The following is a 17,750-nucleotide window of genomic DNA, read 5'->3' as shown; positions in this document are numbered from 1 at the left end:
AGTCCAGGGTTGGCAAGGCACTTTGGGGGTGTCATCACTAAATCATCGAGGGGCCCACAGATATCGCTTTTAACCACATGGGGGTAAAAGGAACGGATAAACTTCGACTCAAATGCTTGCTTGTACTTACTCATCAAATTACACACAATGATATGTTTTATAACACCAAGTTACTGGTGTGTTTACATATGTCAATGTGCAACCGACTTGCAACTACAACTCACATGTCTCCGTTTCAAGAATATAAGATATTATCATCTCACAATCACTCGTGATAAAATCCATGAAGTGATTCATATGAGCGTGGGTTGAATCCAATACTCGAATCTCATTTCAGGAGTACTCATGAACACTGCAGCTATGTCTAAAAACACCTAGAAAAACTACAGACCCATTCATGACAGTCTTACCTCAAAACCTACTTCCAAAGTATGATCGACTGTGGATGGTTTGAATAACTCAGTTATTCGGGAAGTCAAAACATGCAAAGTGAAACACAAGAATAATACTAATCCTATATGGCCCCAAAACTTTTGAGTGCCATATTGATTACTCATTATTCATTGTATAATGTTTCGTATAATCAACTTAATACTTGAATTAAAACAATAGTTGTCCCATGCTCCAAGCATGCACACTATGTTTGCCTATGGTCCTTTCTTTGTGAAATAGATCAATTGAAAGCATTTCAATGATGCTCATTTCACAAATCTAAATCCTTATTGCAAGTGTAAGAATTCCAAATTCTTGTCACTGCTAGAAAGTGTTAGATTCTAAACTATCATGCAATGATTCTTTTATAATGTCTAGGTACCAAAAGTCACAGAGACTTGACCAACGATATTACAAAATATTCCTTTGGAGATTGTTACAAGACAATTCCATGGAAATGAAGTCTCAAATTCAAAGTACATTCCTTTGAACATCCTTCTTGCATAAAAGTTTCTAACTTTCTCATCTATTCTTCAACTCCCAATATGGAAACATTCCATACTTGCCATACGACAACTCATTATTAATAGACTCTTGTCTATTCATAATAATGTCAATATGGTTCATCCATTACTATACTTCCAACTGTCCTTAAGCGACCAATCCTTGGCGAACCTTAGATTGTCCTTAACAGTTGTTTAACCACTTTAGTCATATCTGGTTTTATTCCTTTTTCCCTCTTAATGCCCTAGGCATTTGGAAAATTAGAACACGAGAATATTATAGCATATGCAATCGATCCTATACCCGAAGCATATGGGATACGATTCATAATGTCTAACATAAAGACATGATACTTGATCAGTCTTTTGCTATAATATTTCTATTTGCCATGTTCTCACAATTCGAATTATGAAGAGGGATGTCGTAATCATAATCAAATTTTGAGAACGCAGTTAACATTTCCATATATAGAATTTCCTTATGTTGAACCATTCCAACATAACATTCATATGTATTTGACTAAATTTGATTAAAAAATCTCAATCTAGCTTTTAGATTTTAAAATGAAGTATAATTTCCTCTCCCTTAATTATAGCAAAACGACTTTTCAAACCTTGTAACTTTGCGATTTGAAACGTTTTTGTTTTTCTATAATTAACATTGCTAACTTGCAACATTTTCCATAATAATTATGCTCCCACTAGCATAATAATTATTATCTTATTAGCATAACACTTATGCTCCCACTAGCTTTGACATGTATTCAGAAATCACCTGGACTTCTAGAAATCAATTCTTATTGACCTTCTTACCAAACTTCAGATTTCTGATACGAGATGCTTCGATAAGACTTTATCTAGGCTTCTCAAATTCATACACATTTCCTTAGATATCTCACATGTGTGTCTAAACAATTTTAGAACTTACAGCAATAAGTCTCAAATTTTTAGACCTTTGCCATGTGACAACCCGAAACTGTTCCCGTTATCTTGAACCAAACTCTGTTAATAAAATATGTATTTTATTGAGCTTCCGTCAAACTTCTTGGTTAGAAAATCAACTAGTTTTATATAATTAAATTTATATACGAGTCGAAACCAGAAATCACGCGAAAACTCGAATTCTTCTCGAAAAACAACATGTTTGCGGCCAGAACGAGTTTACGGTCGTAAACCCGTTTACGGTTGGTGCTAGGTGGACCCCACCACCGACCATGAAAATCCCCTATAAATACGAATCCCTACCCTTCATTTAGACTTTTCTGGCCGGAAACTCTCTCCTTCTCTATCTAAACTCTTGACCGTAAACTCCCAAAAACACCTCTTTTCTCCCGAAAATCATCAAAAATCGTCATTTGGGGTCGATTTGGAGTATCTGGAACGCATTTTCTTTGAAATCAAACACCCTTGTTCTTGAGTTTACGGCTGTAAACCCTTTAAATCTTCAAAGGCCGTAAAAACTTCGAAAGACAGTTCACGACCGTAAACCCCCATTCACGACCGTACACACCTCTTTAGCGGTGAAAAACTCATTTCCTCGATTCAACCAAGTCCCGGTAACATTCCTTAACCAAAAGCAAGTGTTTTTCTAACACTTTATCTATCGAAACCGCTAATTTAGATACATATATGTATTTATTTGATATTAGGATTCCGTTAAGTGCCACATACAACAACTCGAGGATCTTCATTTTCAGTTCGACGTTTTCACACAACAAACGGTGAGTTCATACCCCTACGCTTTTATGGTTTTTATACGTTTTCAGGGGGAATACAAGCCAAACACAAATGACTTTGCGAACGGAAACAAAAAGGTTTTCAACTAGTTTAAAACTTATGCAATTGATTCAGTGCAACGATTTTCATAAAATATACAGATACTTTATTCCCTTTTGTATTATGCGGAGCATAAGGGACACTTTCAAATCATAATTGCATAATTTTCAGAACAAATCACGAACTAAGAACATAACGTTTCAGACAAACTATAATAGGTATAGTTTGGGGAATACATTACCAGTTTTACCGATACGAACTACTTACTTGGTCAATTATATAAACTATGACAGATTTAGCTTACGATATTCATTACAACGTTAGGATAACAAGAGTATAACACTAAATAATTGTTTTACGTATAATTATTTATACTCTACCAAGTATACAAACGACTTCATACATGAGAACATGATACAGAACAACATGTAAACTAGTTAATACAGGATTGTGAGACATCTCTTCATTTGTACCCTTCGGGGTACTGGTTAAATCCTCAACATTTAGTATAGCCAGAGTCTCCTGGAGGGAGAGCGTGATATTTGTGAATAGATCTATTCGGGACTGACAATCCCACACCTAAACTGCTAGCTACAGTTAGGCAGGCATGTCTCCTGGAGGGAGAGCGTGATATTTGTGAATAGATCTATTCGGGACTGACAATCCCACACCTAAACTGCTAGCTACAGTTAGGCAGGCATGTCTGGGGTGACAAATATCATACCATACGACGCCTGAAGAAACGTCGTTGAGGTCATCGGTCATATCAAGCATGGTTATACGAACTCACAATAGTATAAACTAACCTTTGTCTACGGGATTTCATTCTTCACTAGTTTTATTTTAAATAATAGAACTACTACACATGACACTGGAGGATTTCCAGGGATACAATACATAGTTTTATTTTAAGTAATAAAACTACTATGCATACTGGTGGTAGCCATGGTTTTCAAACAGAACATACACTACATACTGGTGGTAGCCAGGGTTTTCAAACAGAACATACTATACATATAGTAACGAACAACATGTTAGAAAATATTGGATTTTCTTGGGAAACATGCATACATTTTTCAGATTCATTAACATGTTTTCATTACAAAACATGCTTATGAACTCACCAGCTTTATGCTGATACTCTTTCAAAACTACTTGTATTCTCAGGAAATCAGTAGACAGGTACCTCCTGGATTTTTCAGAAGACGAAGCGTATAAAGTCACGTCTTTTTCTTTTGATTATACTTTTGATGTATAAAAACAATGAGACAAACAGATGTAAATATTCATATTGTATTGTAATCGTTGTGTTTACTTTGATTACTATGATGCAATTGTTGTGATACTATACATGACGTCCTCCACCCCCGAACGTTTCCGCCGTTTCAGTTTGGGGGTGTGACAGATTGATATCAGAGCTATTGTTTATAGTGAACTTAGTATACCGAACCTTACAAGGTATACAACTATAAACACTAAGGGGCTGAAGTGCTCTGAACTAAAAGTATACTTTTAAAATATAAGTATTTTATAAGAAGTATACAAGTATACATACGTACCAGAAATAGTATCACAAGTAGAACCAAACAAAAGTATTTGGATGTTGGAACTGCAATTAAACCTGGCCAGTTATGTAATCATGTCTAGAGTCAATATAGCCTGATCAACTATATTTATTCGAGACATGACCAACATGTGTTTGGGAGTGACTGTGGTGTTGCAACAGGCCTAAAACTTACCAAGTACATACAACAAGATATCAATAGAACAAAGCATACAACTCAAAATACTATAGAAGTATTTTAGCTAGAGCCGAATGCAGTATGGAGATTCATTTCAAGTGTTGCTACTCATTCCTTCTTAGCGATAGTTTACTTATATTAGTAACATTCCTTGTTTATCGCTTAGTAGAACACTTATTCTATCAGGCTGAGATATATCTTGTTTCATATATCTGGATTCAAAAATCTGGGGTACTTACCATCCTCTTCTTCCTGATTATTTTTAGAACAAGATGCCTCTAAAGAAAAGACCCAACAGGAAGAACAACAATCCCCCAACAGATCCGGCGCCACCACCTCCTCAGTTCGATTCTGCCATGTTCCAGGTAGCAGTCACGGCCGCTGTGGCTGCCGCGATGTCGCAGATAAATTCTGACGGCTCCAGTGGGTCAGGAACTGGTACCCATCCTCTCAACCTTGATGGAAGCCAGGGACACCAGACGGAGTGTTCCTACAAACACTCCATGAACGCAAAGCCCAAATCCTTCGACGGCAATGGAGGTGTTATTGCCCTAACCCGCTGGATTGAGAAGATAGAATCGGTCTTCGAGATCTGTGCGTGCTCCGAAGCAAACAAGGTGAAGTTTGCCGTCTGCACCTTCACTGATAGAGCTTTGACCTGGTGGAATGGTCGAGTCAAGTCCCTAACCCTACCAGTGGCAAACGCCATGAGTTGGGAAAGTTTAAAGGAACTCATGCTCGCAGAGTACTGCCCAAGGGGCGAGATGCAGAAGTTGGAGCACGAGCTTTGGAACCTGAGGATGAAGGGTTCTGAAATTGCCTCCTATACAGCTAGATTCTGTGATCTAGCTCTCCTCTGTCCGGGAAGGGTTACCCCGGAAAGCAAGAAAATTGAGAGGTACATTTGGGGATTGATGCCCTCAACTCAAGGAAATGTCTTGGCTGCTAAGCTTTCCACTTTTGACAGTGCCAAGTGCCTGGCGCAGACCCTGATAGATCACGGGGTTAATCTTGATGAAGTGACAGCCACTCCCGAACCACCAAAGGCAAGTGGTGGGAAGAGAAAGTTCTGGAACAAGCGTAAGGGCCAGTCTTCGCAGGAGCCCTCCAAGAAACAGCAAGTAGTGGCAGTTCATGCTGCTACCACCCCTGCCGCTGTTCCTGTAGCTCAAGCACCTACCAGTGGATATGCTGGTACCCTTCCTCGGTGCGACAAGTGTAACTATCATCATAATCACGGGCCATGCCGTGAAATGTTGTGCAACAGTTGTGGCAAGAAGGGGCACACAGCTCGTTTTTGCAAGACACCAGTCCAACCAACCAATCAGGCTACTGGAGCAGGTGTTGGTCAAGCCTGTTATGGCTGTGGGGAGGTCGGGCACTACAAGAGAAATTTCCCCAAGGCAACAACAGCTGGCAACAACGGGAGAGTGCTAGCAATGGGCCAGGAGGAGGCAGTTGATGATCCCACTGTTGTGACGGGTACGTTCCTCCTTGACAACTCTTATGCATGCATTCTTTTCGATTCTGGTGCGGAGAGAAGTTTTGTTAGTCATGCATTCAAGCATCTTCTCAAACATAAACCCCAACTCTTAACCGAAACATTCACCATTGAGATGGCTAACGGTAAGAAAGAGAGCACTAACGACGTATTCATCGGCTGTACCCTTACCCTAAATGACCATTCCTTTCCAATAGATCTTATGCCAGTGTCCATAAAGAGTTTCGATGCCATCATTAGCATGGATTGGTTAAGCCCCAATCGTGCTGATATCCTTAGCTATGAAAAAGCCATTCGCCTCAATCTGCCATCTGGCGAAGCCCTCATGATCTATGGTGATAAACTTAGCTCAAACCTCCGTATCATTTCGTGCATCAAAGCTCAAAAATATCTGAGAAAGGAATGCCATGCGTTCTTAGCCCATGTAGTTAATGAGAAACGGGAAGTTAAAGACCTCGAGAGCATCCCCGAAGTCTGCAACTTTCCTGATGTCTTTCCCGAAGAGCTTCCGGGAATCCCTCCCGAGCGCCAAGTCGAGTTCCGAATCGAATTAATCCTCGGTGCTACCCCCATAGCAAAATCCCCATACCGCCTAGCGCCAGCAGAAATGCAAGTGTTATCCAGCCAGCTCAATGAGCTACTCAGCAAAGGATTCATCAGACCGAGTTCCTCACCCTGGGGAGCTCCGATCTTATTCGTGAAAAAGAAGGATGTATCATTTCGGATGTGCATCGATTATCGCGAGTTGAACAAGCTTACCGTTTAAAACTGTTATCCTCTTCCTCAAATCGACGACCTCTTCGATCAACTACAAGGAGTCAGCTACTTCTCGAAAATAGACCTAAGATCAGGGTACCATCAGCTACGAGTCCATGAAAGTGATGTTCCTAAGACAGCATTTCGGACTCGGTATGGTCACTACGAGTTTGTAGTAATGCCCTTTGGTCTAACCAACGCACCGGCGGTATTCATAGATCTGATGAATCGGGTGTGCCGCCCTTTCCTAGACAAGTTTGTGATAGTGTTCATTGATGATATACTTGTCTATTCCCGAAGCGAGGAAAATCATAGACATCACTTGAGACTAGTGCTAGAAACTCTAAGGGCGGAGAAGTTGTATGCGAAATTCTCTTAGTGCGAATTCTGGATCCGAAAAGTAACTTTCCTTGGTCACGTGGTAACCGAGGAGGGCATACATGTGAACCCCTCCAAGATCAAAGCTATTGCGAATTGGTTAGCACCGAAGACGCCCACAGAAATCCATCAATTCTTGGGCCTCGCTGGCTACTATCGTAGGTTTATCCAGAATTTCTCCAGGATTGCTAAGCCTCTCAGAAAGGTGTACCCTTTAGTTGGGGTGAAAAGCAAGACGTTGCGTTCCAAACATTGAAGCATGCCCTGTGCAACGCACCTATCTTGTCTCTGCCTGAAGGGGCGGAGGACTTTGTGGTCTACTGTGATGCATCCAATCAGGGCCTAGGTTGTGTGCTCATGCAGCGAGGAAAGGTCATTGTTTATGCCTCAAGGCAGCTGAAAGCACATGAAGTCAATTATACAACTCACGATTTGGAGTTGGGAGCAGTGATCTTCGCATTAAAGATATGGAGACATTATCTTTACGGAACCAAGTGCACCATCTTCACAGACCATAAAAGCCTACAACACATTTTCGACCAGAGAGAGTTGAACATGAGGCAACGGCGATGGGTAGAACTACTCAGTGATTATGAGTGCAAAATACGCTACCATCCCGGCAAGGCCAAGTGGTAGCAGATGCCCTCAGCTGGAAAGAGTACTCAGGTCGTAGAGTGAAGGCACTGACAATGACCATCCATTCCCATTTGTCAGCTCAAATCAGAGAAGCTCAGTTAGAAGCCTTAAAACCAGAGAACATGTCGGATGAAGCCCTGAGGGGAATGGAAAAGAACTTAGAGATCAAGGGAGACGGAGTCTATTATTTCATGAACCAGATCTGGACCCCAAAGTTCGGTGGTTATAGGAAGGTCGTCATGAACGAAGCTCACAAGACTAAATACTTCGTTCACCCAGGTTCGGATAAGATATATCTGGATCTCAAGAAGTTATATTGGTGGCCAAACATGAAAGCAGAGATCGCTACTTTCATGGGCAAGTGTCTGACTTGCGCCTAGGTGAAGGTCGAATATCAAAATCCCTCAGGTTTGCTTCAGCAGCTGGAAATACCTGAGTGGAAGTGGGAGAGGATTACTATGGATTTTATCACTAAATTGCCCAAATCTCCGAGTGGGTACGATACCATATGGGTAGTTGTCGACCGATTGACCAAATCTGCCCACTTCCTGCCAATCAAAGAGACTTTCAAGATGGAAAGACTTACACGAATCTACATCCAAGAGATAGTTCGTCTGCACGGTGTGCCTGTGTCCATTATCTTCGATCGGGATAGCAGATTCACCTCAAGATTTTGGCAGTCACTGCAGAAAGCTCTTGGAACTAAGCTGGATATGAGCACAACTTACCATCCACAAAGAGACGGGCAGAGTGAGAGGACCATTCAGACCTTGGAAGACATGTTGAGAGCATGTGTCATAGATTTTGGTAAGTCATGGGACACTCATTTGCCCTTGGTTGAATTATCCTACAACAACAGTTATCACACCAGTATCAAGGTTGCGCCGTTTGAAGCCTTGTATGGCCGTAAGTGCAGATCCCCTCTGTGATGGGTTGAGGTGGGCGACACGCAGCTAGTCAAGGGGAAAGTCCCCGACAGCACTCTCATAGGCCCAGAAATCATCCGTGAAACCATAGAAAAGATCGTACAAATTCGGGAACGACTAAAGGCTTCGAGAGACAGACAAAAGAGCTACGACGATAAGAGACGAAAACCCTTGGAGTTCCAGGGGGTGACCGTGTTGTATTGAAGGTCTCGCCCTAGAAAGGCATGATACGCTTTGGAAAACGTGGAAAGCTGAATCCGAGGTACATAGGACCATTCGAGATCCTTGCTAGGATCGGTCCCGTAGCATACAAACTTCGTTTACCGCAAGAGCTCAACAATATTCATCCTGTCTTCCACGTCTCAAATCTTAAAAAGTGTTTATCCGAAGAAACCCTTGTGATCCCTCTTGAGGAGATCGAGATCAACAAAAACCTTAACTTCATGGAGGAACCAGTCGAAATCATGGATCGAGAGATCAAACGAACGAAACAAAGTCGCATACCAATAGTGAAGGTTCGCTGGAATGCCAAGCGGGGACCTGAATTCACTTGGGAGCGTGAAGATCAGATGAAACAGAAATATCTGCATCTCTTTCCAAGTCCATGATTTGTATTCTATGTTTGAATTTTGGGACGAAATTCCCTCTAACGGGGGGATGATGTGACAACCCGAAACTTTTCCCGTTATCTTGAACCAAACTCCGTTAATAAAATTTGAATTTTATTGAGCTTCCGTCAAACTTCTTGGTTAGAAAATCAACTAGTTTTATATAATTAAATTTATATACGAGTCGAAACCAGAAATCACGCGAAAACTTGAATTTTTCTCGAAAAACAACATGTTTGCGGCCAGAATGAGTTTACGGCCGTAAACCCGTTTACGGTTGGTGCTAGGTGGACCCCACCACCGACCATGAAAATCCCCTATAAATACGAGTCCCTACCCTTCATTTAGACTTTTTTGGCCGGAAACTCTCTCCTTCTCTCTCTAAACTCTTGACCGTAAACTCCCACAAACACCTCTTTTCTCCCGAAAATCATCAAAAATCGTCATTTGGGGTCGATTTGGAGCATCTGGAACGCATTTTCTTCGAAATAAAACACCCTTGTTCTTGCGTTTACGGCCGTACACCCTTCAAATCTTTAAAGGCCGTAAACCCTTCGAAAGACACTTCATGGCCGTAAACCCTGTTCACGGCCGTACACACCTCTTTAGCGGTGAAAAACTCATTTCCTCGATTCAACCAAGTCCCGGTAACATTCCTTAACCAAAAGCAAGTGTTTTTCTAACACTTTATCTATCGAAACCGCTAATTTAGATACATATATGTATTTATTTGATATTAGGATTCCGTTAAGTGCCACATACAACAACTCGAGGATCTTCGTTTCCAGTTCGACGTTTTCAGACAACAAACGGTGAGTTCATACCCCTACGCTTTTATGGTTTTTATACGTTTTCAGGGGGAATACAAGCCAAACACAAATGATTTTGTGAACGGAAACAAAAAGGTTTTCAACCAATTTAAAACTTATGCAATTGATTCAGTCCAACGATTTTCATAAAATATACATATTTTTATTCCCTTTTGTATTATGCGGAGCATAAGGGACACTTTCAAATCATAATTGCATAATTTTCAGAACAAATCACGAACTAAGAACATAACTTTTCAGACAAACTATAATAGGTATAGTTTGGGGAATACATTACCATTTTTACCGATACAAACTACTTACTTGGTCAATTATATAAACTATGACAGATTTAGTTTACGATAGTCATTACTACGTTCAGATAACAAGAGTATAACACTAAATAATTGTTTTACGTATAATTATTTATACTTTACCAAGTATACAAACGACTTCATACATGAGAACACGATACAGAACAACATGTAAACTAGTTAATATAGGATTGTGAGACATCTCTTCATTTGTACTAGACCTGGAAAACGTGTCGTGTCGTGTCGGGTTCGTGTCGTGTCAAGACATTAAACGGGTTGAAAGGACTTGACCCTAACCCGATCCGTTTAATTATTGTGTCGTGTCGTGCCAACCCGTTTATTTTCGTGTCTGTTTCGTGTCGGGTTTCGGGTTAAGGTTTAGACCTTGTAAATATGTTGTGTCATGTTGGGTTGAAATATTTTAAAGGTTGGAAAGTAGGAGTTGTGGAGGCAAAAAGGAAAAAGTGAAATACGGGAGTTATGAGATGGAATGACAAAATTTATAGTAAATTTAGAAGGAAAAATGAAAAGAGTTAAAGTTGGGGAGCAAAGGGATAGGTGGTGAGGATGACTAAAATTAAGTAACTTTGAAATTTTGAATATTACTTATAATTCTTGAGTTTGCCCACTATAAGTCTATAACATATAATATATTTATAAAAATAAGAAATTTATAATAAATAATATATAATTAAACGGGTCATATTCGAGTCATCTTCGAGTTGAAAGTCTTGACCCTAACCCTACCCGTTTAATTATCGTGTCGTGTCGTGTCAACCCGTTTACATAAACGTGTCGAAATCTCTGACCCTAACCCGCTAATTTTGTGTCGAGTTCGTGTCGGGTTTTCGTGTCGTGTCATGTTTTGCCAGGTCTAATTTGTACCCTTCGGGGTACTGGTTAAATCCTCAACATTTAGTATAGCCAGAGTCTCCTGGAGGGAGAGCGTGATATTTGTGAATAGATCTATTCGGGACTGACAATCCCACACCTAAACTGCTAGCTACAGTTAGGCAGGCATGTCTGGGGTGACAAATATCATACCATACGACGCCTGAAGAAACGTCGTTGAGGTCATCGGTCATATCAAGCATGGTTATACGAACTCACAATAGTATAAACTAACCTTTGTCTACGGGATTTCATTCTTCACTAGTTTTATTTTAAATAATAGAACTACTACACATGACACTGGAGGATTTCCAGGGATACAATACATAGTTTTATTTTAAGTAATAAAACTACTATGCATACTGGTGGTAGCCATGGTTTTCAAACAGAACATACACTACATACTGGTGGTAGCCAGGGTTTTCAAACAGAACATACTATACATATAGTAACGAACAACATGTTAGAAAATATTGGATTTTCTTGGGAAACATGCATACATTTTTCAGATTCATTAACAGGTTTTTATTACAAAACATGCTTATGAACTCACCAGCTTTATGCTGATACTCTTTCAAAACTGCTTGTATTCTCAGGAAATCAGTAGACAGGTACCTCCTGGAGTTTTGAGAAGACGAAGCGTATAGAGTCACGTCTTTTTCTTTTGATTATACTTTTGATGTATAAAAACAATGAGACAAACAGATGTAAATATTCATATTATATTATAATGGTTGTGTTTACTTTGATTACTATGATGCAATTGCTGTGATACTATACATGACGTCCTCCACCCCCAAACGTTTCCGCCATTTCGGTTTGGAGGTGTGACATGCCATTTCTCTCAATTAAAATTATGAAGAGGGATGTCGTAATCATAATTGAATTGGAGAATGCAAATATCACAATTCTATCTCCTTAAAATCTACTTAGTGAAAGCGTTTCCTCACAATCATTTTCATGATTTGGAAGGAAACCTTATGACACTTAGGTTTTATGGTGTATGTGTTCCTATCCATGTGAATTTGTCATAACCATAATCACAAGACAAGGTTAGTGACAAATCCAGACTCATATGGACTGAACTTTAATTTCTTGCCACCTGGCAGCACAAGGGCCTACCGTTGCTTCCTATGTTGTTATGCAAACAACTGAGAACTCATAGAACTCACATGCATAGTCAACTTAACTGGAATGGGCATAAAAACATGAATATGTCAACACGATAGGTTGCAAACCTCAAGTCGTGTGCTAGTGTTTAACAATAGGTTTACTCTTGATTAGTTCTTGAAACTTTCAAGATCTTCAAGAGTTAGTGTGGATTCTGATCAAGACTAACACTTCACACAATTGGTCTTAGTTGGTCTTTGTTTTATCGAAAACATCACAACTTACCAATTTCAAATGTACAAGAGTGAGAAACATTTTACTCTAAATTTGACAAGTGTTATAAACCTTTCTTAAGATTAGGTCACTCAAGTTACAATCTTGGAGTATGACTCTAAGACTCGATTTTGGAACGAAGTATGATTCACCTTTTTTATTTAACCATTCCAACAATTCACGATTCATCTTCTTAGCCATAGAAATGCACTAAGATGTCCTTAGAGGATCAATTGTGATATGGTTTTCCATAATCATTAAGATGATCATAAAACACGATATTAAAGTACTCTCCCATCTTTTTTCAGATTGGAGAAACTTTTATCTTTCTGCCTAATTTGATTCTTCTTATTCGTCCTGCCATACATTGAAACTTTTCCAATGTTCAGAATTATACTTAAACTTGTAAGCATAACCATATTAGTAAACTTTAGTAAATCATGACGAATAGTCTTATCGTTCTTTGCGGTGGACCTGACCTGCGCACACCAAGTGTACCCGATCCCCTAGTCCTTTACTTGACTCACATATTCATGCGAACACGGAATTAGTCTTAATTTCCCAAAGATGAAGGTTCTCATTCATCACACAATACAAGTTGCATGATTCCAAGTTTCTATCCAATTGAAACTTGGTCGATGAGAATCTTTCCTTATTTGGCAAATTTTGACACTACCACAAACGAAAGAATCAAATCCATATTGCTAACAATAGAAACATACAAAATCAATTTTCACAAATGCCATTGTAAGGAGATATAATAAAATAAAAAACAAAATTTTATTTATTTAAAAAAATGCGGAAAAACGTTTCCTTACAATGCAATTACATATGAAAACTATGTTACTACATATTTCTAAGCAATCTATCATAACTCTTAAGCAGCAGCTCAAAAATTCGATCATCGAACCATACGATTAAAATCCATCTTCGCGACCAGATTCAGCATACACTTCCTTTAAGCTTCCTTCCTTTTGCATGATCCTACAAAACATCAAGATGCAACCTTTTCACATCATGTATTACGAATCAACAATTAGGAAATTAATAGAGTTAGATAGTGGACTTACCTGAAGTAGAACCATACAATCTGACTTAAGTTCTCAGGTAGTCAAGACAGCTTCGATTCCTATGACCCTTTCCTTGGCAATAGAAACAAACAGGCTCATTGGGAATGGCATATGGAACAATCTCAGATTTGGCCTTTCCTTATGATCAAAACTTTTGATCATGGCCAATTCCTTTCCTTTAGGAGAAGGAATAATTTCCGGGATATCCATGTCATTTCCCATGTCAGCTTGAGATGTAGATCTTCCAGTCAAATTTGCTTGACCATTGCGCCAAATCATTGCTGATTCAGCAGCAATCAGCAAATTAGTAAGATCAATAAGGGTCATGCCGTGATCTGTCACATAGTAGTCTTTAACAAACTCACTATATGACTCGGGAAGTGACTGAAGAACCTAGTCAATAGCCAACTTCCTTGGGAACACGACACCCAACATTCTCAGCCTGTCAATGTGTGACTTCATATCCAAGACATGTGCACACACAAACTTTCCATCCTTGTGTTTGCTATCCAATAGGGCTTGAGTGATCTTGAACTTTTCAAGTCTTTGAACTTGTGGGTTAGGGAGAATAATTAGAGGAGGTGGAGGAATTGAAGCATGATATTGTGGAACATCATCTTCATGTGGAAAGCTTGTTCCAAAAGATTTGCGAAGACCATAGTTGTCTGAACTAGACATCTACAATGGGAGAAATTCAAGTTAGTTGATTTAAGTCCTTAGTATAACACCCAAATGAAGTATTAAGGATAGGACCCAACACAATATTTTACAATTCGGAAGAGGGATGCCGTAATCCGAATGCAAAATATTTGAAGGTAGGTAAATGACGATTTACCGATTTCCACCACGAAAAACGAAAAACAATTTTAGGTTTTAAGTGAACTGAAACTCCTAGATCCTTTGAGATTCATTGAACTTTTCAATGGCATGTTTAAATCTCGATTGTGCCCTTCAAGTTTGTGACTGGGATGCCGAGGATTACAAACAAGGTGTGAATAACCATGCAAATTAGCTTGATATACTCAATGTTACAACCACCTAATTAATGTGTCGGTTAACCACACACGCTCCATTGATCTATGATTAACATCAAGCTACCCTTTTCCACACACTGTCAATCCCAGATTAGTGTGTCGGTTAACCACACACGCTCCACTAACGACTTGACAAGGTGCAAAGTGCAATTTCATGGGTTAGCACCAAATTCATATTTTCCTAAGTAACTAAGATTGGGAATTTATAAGTGTTTAGTTACTTAGTATTTCATTATACTTTTAATGAGAATTTAAATGTCCTAACAAACCCGTTTGGCTAACGACCCTCCACCAGTCAAGGAAGTGGTGGGTGAGAGTGGACACCCATGAAACTGCCATTTTATAGGTAGTAACCTTATACCCCCCTTATAGACCGGCTTCGTGAATGAGGCCTACTAACGGTAAGACTGAATTTACTCTTATACATATATATAAATATTAAACCTATAATCTTATAATAGTATAAGGGTTGAATTTTAAACTTCTAAAATTCTAGGGTTTGGAACTAAATGTTTCAAAGTGAGACTTTGTATTTACAAATTCCAAAACTTGAGGTAAAGTTTTGAACTATTCAAAAGCTTTAGGTATCCATAACTTATGAGTTTAATATAGGTTTTATGAAAAGACTCTTGACATTCCATAACTTGAGGACAAGTTATTGAGTTCATAAAACATTTATGTAAAAGACTCTTAAAGTTCCATAACTTGAGGACAAGTTATGGAAGACTTAAAACCATTTAAGATGACATTTGAAAATGAGACTTTTCACTTTCCATAACGTGAGGACAAGTTATGGATTTCATCAAAAACAATTAGATCAAAAAATTCCAACTAACAAAATCAAACAATTTGCCTATGATCTAGTTAAACTCATATGTTAAGATAATTCATATCAAACAAGTTTCAAGAAATTAGCCTAATCATATAAACTATTACAAATCATGAAACTTTGACAATTATCTTTTATTTGGATGAGAATCATCATTACCATATCAACAAAATCAGATTTTATGAACTAAAACATTTTATGGTAATGATTCTAATCCAAAAATGCCAAAAAACTCGAAAAACTTATGTCTGGACAGGCAACTCGTCGAGCCCCATACTGGACTCGACGAGTCCAAGGCAAAACTCAACCTACTCGTCGAGTCCAAGCATGGACTCGTGGAGTAGGGCAGTCAGACAACATTTCAACTTTGAAAAATAACACATTGCATCAAGTATAATGGAAAACAATAATAGGCTCTGATACCACTGATGGGTTTTGCTATACTACAACATCCTATGGTGCACATACAACCTTAAATGCTTTGGATCGATGTTTTCTCTAATTATACATGGAATATTGTTTCCAAAGCATTAAGCCTAAAACTAGCATACAATTGATATAAACAACGTGGAATTAAGTCATAGAATTACCTCTTTGTTGTATCTTGTAGAACTTCTTGAGTTTGGCCTTTAAGAACTTAGTGCCCCAAGTGTTGCACCTCAAATGGAATCACAACACACCTTTGGACAAAGGATGACTTTTGAGAGAATATCCTAACACCAAAAATCGGCTTAATGATCTCCAAGAACACTAGTGTGTCTAGTAGCATATTTTGGATGCTAAGGGGCTTCTTATATAGTGTGGCAAGATTAGGGTTAAACCATGTAAACCCTAATGTGTATGACCTTCCATATTCCTTAGACTTCATGGGTTTAAACCCCCATGGATCATCCATGGGTTGTAACATTGGTTTAGCCCAACCTAAAGAATCATGGATCATTGGCCCACACCATCAGAATGAATGATTTACCAAATCAACCCCCATATATTTAATTAGTCTCTTTTGATCACAAAATTAATTCCAAATTAATTATTGATCAATACTAATTAAATCATATGATTTCATATTAATATATTAGAACTTATAATATATTATCAAATCATAAATAACCTCTTCTCAAAAGTCCATCCTATCAAATTGTCCTGGTGATATGCAACCCAAATGCACCATGCTACTCTTGGATCAAGTACATACCAATTATAGTTATGGGCTTAGACACCTAATCCAACAGTTCACTCCCAGTCGATTTCATGGATATAAATTTTATCTAAAATGTAGCAAGGGTATGACTGTTGTTGGGCTAAGGTATCCTTTCGATTTTTAATATGTATTTTTATTTGCGTAAGTAATGAGTTGTGAATGGTTGATAAACCCGATGTAGTATTTGAAACTCTTAACACAGTGTTGTTATGAGCTGGCCGACAAAGAAATAGATAAAGAGTTTTCGTTGTAGAAATCTTGATTAGATAACGAGGGTTGTAAACCCTAGTTTACATGATTATTCGACAGCAAGATTAGACTATTGACTTAGGGAGTTAAGACATTTGGTAATGGTTTTGAGGAGCTTAGTGATTTGGTAACAAATGGTTACCTAGTTGTTTTAGTGATCAGGAAAAAGTCAATGTAATAGATATGATAAATAAGCTCCTAAGTGTATTGGGACAAGTTCTAAGGAACTTGGTATTTTTGTCTATATAGGTTAGACAAATGTTTGAACTAAGAGATAGTGTGAGGCTAGAAGCCAGATCAAAAGTTAGTCTTCACTAACTGACCTAGTGAGTACATGTGGATTTTTCTATTTGGGATACATAGCATATTAGTAAAGTTTTATGTGAAAAGCTTGAAAGTGATTTAGAAATTTTTGTTGTTGTTGAAAAGGTAATCTATCCTAGCTAGAAATTAAATGAACTCTTTTTCTAAAGGGTAAGCTAAATGTTTTGAAAGGAAAATATTTTTGAACAAAGAAGCTCTTTAATGAGAAATAGTTAGCTAGCTACGATTTGTTACATGAATTATTGAAAAGGATTAAAGAACTATATTTACAGTTAAATTATGTTTGAATATTTTACTATGCAATGTTATTAATGAAAGTGCATGACCATAGCATTAATCATTTGTGCGTGATTGAGTCAGTAAAAGAATAGAGTTGATTACGCATCAT

This window comes from Lactuca virosa, chromosome 3 (assembly GCF_052849685.1).
Source record: "Lactuca virosa cultivar CGN04683 chromosome 3, Lactuca_virosa_CGN04683_v6, whole genome shotgun sequence".
NCBI classification, from domain to species: domain Eukaryota; kingdom Viridiplantae; phylum Streptophyta; class Magnoliopsida; order Asterales; family Asteraceae; genus Lactuca; species Lactuca virosa.
Note: the sequence above shows the minus strand (reverse complement) of the source record.